This window comes from Labrus mixtus, chromosome 17, assembly GCF_963584025.1.
Source record: "Labrus mixtus chromosome 17, fLabMix1.1, whole genome shotgun sequence".
NCBI lineage: Eukaryota > Metazoa > Chordata > Actinopteri > Labriformes > Labridae > Labrus > Labrus mixtus.
In genome coordinates, this window is record NC_083628.1 from 19,914,731 (window position 1) to 19,923,287 (window position 8,557).

Here is an 8,557-nt window from a genome sequence, read left to right on the forward strand (position 1 = left end):
GGGGGGGGGGGACATGGAGATGGAGAGAGGGAAGGAAGTTAAATTAGCAGCCGGTCAGACTGCAGAACCTTGGGCTCTTAAGGTGAGATGGCAGTAGTAGGATCTGTGAAGTTAAATTTGATACCAGTTCATGAATCTGAAAGTTTAAGGAGCCGAAGCATTGCTCGCTGGTTTATGTGATCACAATTCAGAACGTTGCAACTATTATATACACTGTAAAACACAACGACACATCTGTGCTAACAAACCTCCAGGCCATCAGTGTCAAAGAAAACTCTTCTTTTTTTTTTTTTTGGTTTCGACCCCACTTTTTCAAGGTCTTGGTCTCGTCTCAGAATCGAAATCATTTTTATTCGGTCTTGTCTCGGTCTCAGACTGGGCGGACTCCAGATTTTAAGTCAAGATCGGTCAAGACCTCCGCTGATAGGATAGCTTTCCACGTCATCACTGAGATTAGAAGGAAAACGCCTCTTTTTAAAAGAACAAATAACTTCAATTCATAATTTGATTTTTATCCCAGGGTTACGGCCGCAACCTTCCCTGTGTTACGGTCTAAATGAGTGACAAACACACTAAACAACAAATGATTTTTCAGAGATATTTATGGTCTTGTCTCAATCTCGATCCCTAAATGTCTTGGTCTTGTCTCGGTCTCGGAGCACTCTGGTCTCGGGTTTGTCTTGGTCTTGGTAAGTTTGGTCTTGACTACAACACTACCTCAGAGGCCCCTTTTGTATTTAAAAAAAAAGCTGAGCCCCCCCAAGAACCACACAAGACAGAAACGTGATGCATTGGTGTAAAAAATTAACAACAAACATTTTAAATGATTTAATTCACACCTGAGTTATTTGGGCGCTCTCCCTATTTTCCTAAATAATTCAATATTGCTTTTCATAAATGTTACTATAAATATTCTTAGACATTAATCGAGATTAGTGTCCCATCCAGTGTATTCCTCTTTGTCCGTCCTTTGTAATGGACGCTGCCTTTTCCTCCGACATGTTCCCCATAACTGGAGGTTTGTGTCGAGTCAGCTAGGTAACCTCAATGACATAAGACTGTTTATAAAATGACTTTAAAGAAGAAAGCCCTTTGTACTCATCTTTGTCTCGTCTGTACTCAGTGACTGGAAGGCCGACTGAGCGGACGTTTAGTCAGAACATCCTGAGGCCAGTATTTAGCCTGACACCATAACTCCTGGGCTTAAATTAATCGTGCAGACATCCAGTGAAAGTTGATCTGCAGTCAGAGCTGTCAGGGCTAATAATTGTGTTACAGAGCACGAGGAACAATGTGTGTGTGTGTGTGTGTGTGTGTGTGTGTGTGTGTGTGTGTGTGTGTGTGTGTGTGTGTGTGTGTGTGTGTGTGTGTGTGTGTGTGTGTGTGTGTGTGTGTGTGTGTGTGTGTCTGTGTGCTGTGACAGGATTAATATTGTTGTGTCTGTGTAAGTGAGTTCGTCTGTCAGCACGCTCCGTCATGTGTGCTTAATCTGCTCGTCTGTCCGCATGCTGATCTCCAGGATCCACATGTGAAGTCGAGATGCCGCTAATCAACATTCTCAGGCTCCACGTGCTGACAGACGGACGAGCTGCGAACATGACCACGGCTCCTTTCCAAACTAATCAAGTTATACAGCGGAGAGAGACCGACCGGGGACGGTGATAAAGTTTATTTTTGATGCTCCTTTCCCCTCCTCTCTGACCCTGCTCTTCATCCAGTCTGAAACTTTATTCAAACCCTGAAAAACTTTGTAGGAAATATCCCAAAGTTTCATAAAGATGTCAAGTATGTCAGGCTGAATTTTGAGAGGATACTTTTTTTGAATATTGCAAAAGACACAAAGTAAGATGTGAATCTATCAGAGGAAAACATGGATGGTTGAGTTAAACTTCTGCAACTTCACTGAGAGGCAGAAACGACATGATACAGAATAAATCTCTGACGCTGTCACTCAGAAAGAAAAACATCGAGCTCTTAAACTTTTCTGCACCATGACGTGATGATGTCTGACTTTATCTTTGAAGATAAGCTATCATATCAGACGGTTGGTAAAGGGTTAAAATGTGGTACTCAGGGTAAACAATGAACGACCTTACATTTGCTGAAGAACCAAAGAACCAACATGTCGTAGAGTTGACTCAACATGTTGTGCAACATATTCAGCCGTGCATCTCTGGAGAGTGGGGTCTATGCATTTATGAATTTGTGTATGACTGTATGTGCTGCCATAGAGAACATAACAGAGATCTTTAAGTGTAAACTGTAATCTAAGCTTTTACATGGCTGCAGTGAAGGCCCTGCTTCAGTCTTGAGGCTGGTGGTAATATTACAACTTCTAAAGATGCCAAATGAAGAGCAGGGCTGAAAGTAGTTTTACATTCTTGTCGGTACAACTACCACATGTTTTCCTGGGAGCTCCTGAGCTTTCTTAGGTTCCTCGGGACCATTGGTGGACGGCCTGCCTGAACAACCAACCCCCCCCATATCCCTCTTCCTGCATCTTATCCCATCTCCCCCTATCCTATCTACAAGCTGCAGTTTTGGCTGTCCCGTCATGAGCCTGGATTTGCCCAAGATTTCTGCCTATTAAAAGGATAAAACTGGGTCTCTGTGATATAGCAATAAGTAAGGTATTTTACCTGCTTTTTGTAGAGTGTCTTGAGATAACACTTGTTATGGATTGGCACTAAACAAATAATGCTTGATTGATTGACTACCACAACCTTCATCGCTTCATTTTTGTTCACCTCTCCTTGGCTTCATGCGTCCTTGAAAAAACATTTCAATATTTGAATACCTGTATGGAGTAGAAAGAAATTTAAAAACACTTGATGTCAAAGGTCACAGAACAATCACGCTCACAGAAGTGTGTTTAGGTGTAGTGAAGAAAGAGGTTCATGTGCAGTCACCTGTTGAATTGAGTTACAGAACATTCCCTGATGGTCACCTCACACACAGCTTGTCTGAACTTATTCTGCTTGACATTAACTGGGGAAAACCCTGCAACACCTAGAGGATATCAGTCAGCTGTAGCGTACCAGCAGAAGCTTGAGCTCACGTTAACTAGCAGTAATGAAAGGCAGCTGCATGGGATCTGTCCAGCACGGATTAAAACACAGCACGGACGGTTTAGAAGAAACGCAGACTGACTTAGAAGCAGTTCATAAAGGAGGTGACGTAACATTTCACCCCTCATGAAGAGTAACATTGAGTTCTTCTGCTGTTCAGTTAAAGTTCAGATTGACCAGTAAATATAAAAAAACAAACATAGACTTTGTTTTAACAACATGTTTTATCATTTCACTTTTTAGGCTAGCTCTTTGCATCCATTCTAAAACCTTTTCATTTTGTTTTAGTTGTGCAATAATTCTGCCAAAGAGAGGCTCAGGACGCTGATAACAAGTGAAGAAATAAAAAAATACAGAGAAATACAAATGATAAGAAGAATATTTGGCACTGCACACGGACAATTAATTAAGCATGCTTACTTCTCTTCTCAGCTCTACAAACAAAATAATCTAACTTATAAGCATCAAAATAAAACTCCATTCTTTTTCTCTGCAATGGACCAAAACCATGTAGAATTTCTAACATACATTTCAGTCATCAAAGATATTCTTCATTCATCTTGAAAAAGACGTGGTGGTTCTCTTTTAACCTCTACTAAAGAGCAAACAGGCTGGATCTGGAATATTTTAAATATGCTTATTTAAAGTGCCAGAGCACTTGTTTAGTTTTTTTAAATTTGGTGATATCTTAGCATTATTTACGTGGAGGCTTCAAATACGCTCTTTTACGCTCTGAGTTTTCTGAATGTTGTCTGTTTTGTTATTTGTTTAATTTGTTTTTTTCCCTTACTGTGCAAATAAATAAATACAAAAAAATACCAATACTAAGGATTTCTTCTCCTTGTTTTGCGATCAATGCAGTATGGATATTGAGCTTGATTTAAATGTATGTTTTTTTCAGTGGAGGATGTTTTTACATGTTTCATTTTTATGACGCAGGAAGGATCCCGGCTCACTTTGGAGAAACTTCAGTAGTTGTTAAAGACTCTGAAGAAGATGAATTCACCGACCACTCACTGGTTCGGTCACAATCCAGATGATGAAGTTTAGAGAAGTGAACATATTTAGTGAAAAGCATTCATCACAACCCCTCTGAGTTGAGTTTATCTCTGAGGATTTATGCAGCGCTTCACTTTGATTAACCCGCAGCTCTTCTATGTGATGATGTGACTCCATGAAAAGGAGGTCAGAAATGAGACCCGACAACATTTAGATCAGATCATAGCTGTCATTCCATGAGACACTGCAGCAGCCACCAAACATTTAACTACAGGCGTGATTAAATCTGTGCGGCTGACCGTGACAGAGAGCTGCTCCTCACGCGGTTCTCCTCCACGTCCATGTGCTCGCTGTGCTGAACGATCCTCTGCTCCCAGAACGACCTGAGCTTCTGCTTGTCGTGAATACGAGCTGCATTCATCATCTAAGAAACAAACTAACAAACAGGAAACACAGTTTGCATGTTGAAGAATTTTCCATCTCTGGAGGGATAATAATCCTTTAAAATCTGTTTAACTTACTGTTGATTTCAAGCTAAATGTGACTTTTCTGTCTTCTCTCGGATTCTAAAACTTTTTCTCTTTCCTCTCCTCGTTCACGTATCAGTAATTCCTCATAACTCTCTCTCTCTCTCTCTCTCTCCCTTCTTTAGTTATTTACATCTCTTTGCTCCTGATGTCCTCCTCTATTTGTTCCTCTCTCCTTTATGTCCTCTTTCAACTCCTCCCCTCTTCTCCACCTCTCTATTCTTCTGACTCTCTGCTGTCATTCCCTCGTTCCCTCGATCTATTCTCCTCCTCTATACTCTCCTCTCATGCACACCTTTTTCCCTCTCTTCCTCACATCCTGTTTGTACTGCATCAGCTCTCCTTTAATTAGAAGCAGCGCTGTAACTCCAGAACCAAATACTGAACCAACACTCGACCCTCAATGAGGAGACTTCAGCTGGTTTCACATTATGCACTCCGGACAATATCTAGATCATTTCAGGAGCTCCGGAGATTCGTCTTACCTCAGGAGCGGGGGGTCTCCTGAGGTAAGACGTGATGTAAAAAAACAACTTGGAAGTAGCGGATGAAGCAACAGAGTCCGCTACATGACGTTATAATGAGAATATTTGTCTTTATAGCAATGCTACATGTAGTCCAACAGAATCACAATATGGACTAAAGAGTGGAGAAGAACATACTGGAGAACAGGAAACATGCAGCAGCAGGTTCATTAGAGAACAGAGATCATAGTGTTGGCATGTACACACTCTATGCACCGTGCAGCAGTCGCATAAACATCACTCCCCCTCCTATTGGCTCGAGGTGAATTCTCCGGTGAATATCCTGCTGTGTTCTCACATCAGCTCACTCAGACTTGCTGCGGAAAAAATGCTAGAGGACTGTCAGGAGAAACAATTGTCTGTTAGCGTTCACACATGAAGCTCCTCCTGGTATTATCAGGAGTTTTTCTGGAGTTTTTTTCTAAAAGTGTGAAAGCCCTAATTTAAATGTATTCAATATGTTCTTATAAATCTTGTATTTATGACATCAATATCACTTCATTACTGAAGCCTTTCTTATTGTTTTCAAGGGATTTATACAGAAATAAATCAGCACCACAGTGTTATTTTCATTTAACTAAAACTCATCAGCAGGTCAAGGAGTGTGAGGAGTAGAGGACAGTTTGACTTCTCTGTTTGTTTTCATCTGTCAGCAGTTGTTTTATTATATTCATAAACACATACACACATACACACACACACACACACACACACACACACACACACACACACACACACACACACACACACACACTGGGAGTGATAAGACGACTAAGCTGTGGTTAAGATCCTGGTGCCATTTGTTTAAGCCATGACATCTGTATCTTTATGTACAGTACTGTGTGTGTGTGTGTGTGTGTGTGTGTGTGTGTGTGTGTGTGTGTGTGTGTGTGTGTGTGTGTGTGTGCGCGCGTGTGTGTGCGTATGTGAGTGTGTGTGTGTGTGTGTGTGTGTGTGTGTGTGTTGTGTTGTATAACACAGGTCACAGCGCTGTATCTGGAGCCAAAATGTACCATGAATGACACAGATTTGAATGTCCCACGATGTTGTTCACGTTAGACCCAAAGTTAAAGTTTGATTCAGACTGACTACGTTAGTGTGGACAATGACCGCATGGCATGTGGTGGTCCGGTCTATCATGGTCTTTGGACCACCATCAATGATTGTGCAAGAAAAAAAGGCAACAGTTTAACAACAAAAGCCTCACATTTGTGTGTTGTGAAGGTAGGAGGACATGTTGTCTGTGGTCAGTAAGAACCTTCACTGGATCATGAGGTCTTCTGAAGGACGTGTTTTGATCACACATGGCGGAGGTCTCTCTGTGTGTCTCTCTCTCTCTCTCTCCCTCTCTCTCTCTCTCTCTCTCTCCCTCTCTCCCTCTCTCTTTCTCCCCCCTCTCTCTCTCCTCTCGCTCTCTCCCCCCCTCTCTCTCTCTCTCCCCCCTCCCCTCTCTCTCTCTCTCTCTCTCTCTCTCTCCCCCCCTCTCTCTCTCTCTCCCCCCTCCCCTCTCTCTCTCTCTCTCTCCCTCTCTCCCTCTCTCTCTCTCTCTCTCTCTCTCCCTCTCTCTCTCTTTCTCCCCCCCTCTCTCTCTCCTCTCGCTCTCCCCCCCCTCTCTCTCTCTCTCCCCCCTCCCCTCTCTCTCTCTCTCTCTCTCTCTCCCCCCCCTCTCTCTCTCTCTCCCCCCTCCCCTCTCTCTCTCTCTCTCTCTCTCTCCCCCCCTCTCTCTCTCTCTGTCTCATTAACACTACAGCTGTTGGAGTTAAACTGGAGGTTAATCATCACAGTAGAAACAAACACTGTATGTGTTCACTCCCTGAGGTACTCATACAGTAATATCATCTACTGTCATAGCAATGACATCATGCTCACAACGTCCCCCCCTTGTCTTTGACCCGACTTATGCCTGATGGAAAACAATAACAACAATATATTTATGAAACTATAAATCATAATTTAATTACCATAAGTCTTAAGTTAGTAAATGATAAGTTTGAACATTAAAAACAGCTGAAAACATACTCCAGGTAGCTGTGAAGACAGAGCTGAAATGTTCAAAATACACTCAAACATTGTGAACATCTACACAGGAAGGAAAAAGTCCAGGTAACGTGAGAGTGAGAAGGTCCACTGTTCACACATGAAGCTCACCTGAAGATTTGTGTACGACTCATCCTTTAATGTGAAAAAAGAAAAAAAAAGAAAACACAATTTTGAGGTAGGTCACTGTTTTTTTTTATGTGTCTGTGTGTGTGTGTGTGTGTGTGTGTGTGTGTGTGTGTGTGTGTGTGTGTGTGTGTGTGTGTGTGTGTGTCAGAGTTAATAACATTTTAATGTTCGTCTCCTTGCGGCCGCTGACAAAATCCCTCAACACACGGGTCAGATGGAAAGCATGACAAAACTTTGATATCATGTCACATACACAAACACACCACACACACCCGAAGACACCCACACACACACACACACACACACACACACACACACACACACACACACACAAACACACCCGAAGAAACACACACACACACACACACATACATACATCAATGACTTTTCAAATCCATCCAAACAGCTGATCAGCACGACGATGTAAACTTTCATGTTGGGATTAAGACAGCTGACAGCAGTGTGTGTGTGTGTGTGTGTGTGTGTGTGTGTGTGTGTGTGTGTGTGTGTGTGTGTGTGTGTGTGTGTGTGTGTGTCTATGTGTGTATGTCTGTGTGTGTGTTAATAAAACAGGATGTTATTAAAGGACCATCTCTCTGTGTTTGTGACACTTTAAAGTCTGACCAAATAAAGGCAGATTTGAAAGTAGTGTAAAACATGAGATTCTGAGGTTTTGTTCTCGTGGCTGATGTTAACATGGGTTCAATTCTGATTTTGAGAAGGTATAGCGGGAGGTGGAGGGTGATGGATCAGAGCTTTAAGTACACAGATTAGAGATTAGCTGTACACGTTTCTGAGATGTGACTTGCATAGAAGTGTGACATGAGCCAAGGAGGAAGACGAGGAGAAGGGAGAGGCATAAGAACATTGAATATTTGTCATCCTCAGCTTTAGACCCATTTCTACCTGCAGTTAGTGAAGAGCAGTTGTGTAGTTTCAGTGTGGCCAGCAGATGTTAGTACAGAGCTGTTAACAGCAGTTGACCTCTCTGTGTGTTTTCTGCCCTTTAGAGGACTTGTTTTAATGACGGGATGATTGGGGGTTTGATTGTCTGTTTCCTGCTCTCTGCATTAGTTGTGCTTCTTGTTGAGTGAAGCATGTTAAGTAGAAACCCTGGAAACGTGAGAGATAAATCATTTAAAAAATGTCTTCCCTTATTCTCCTGCTCTTTAATCCTTTTAAATCTGCTCCCGTCTCCCACTGCTCCTCCTCCGTTCAGACTCCAAGGAACTCCTCCATCTCCTCAAATCTCCTCCAAACCCTTTCACGTCTC

At 42.3% G+C, this 8,557-nt stretch overlaps 1 long non-coding RNA gene across 1 annotated transcript in view; it reads right to left on the reverse strand.

Annotated features, from left to right (window-relative positions):
• LOC132992148 (uncharacterized) overlaps positions 1-4,768 on the reverse strand; it is a 6,088-nt gene extending 1,320 nt beyond the window's left edge. Inside the window, exons 1-2 of the long non-coding RNA XR_009676304.1 lie at positions 4,589-4,768; positions 4,367-4,491 (exon numbers count right to left, since the gene is read on the reverse strand). This is a non-coding gene — a long non-coding RNA (uncharacterized LOC132992148). The remainder of the gene's footprint in view (positions 1-4,366; positions 4,492-4,588) is intronic.
• Positions 4,769-8,557: the final 3,789 nt, after the last annotated feature.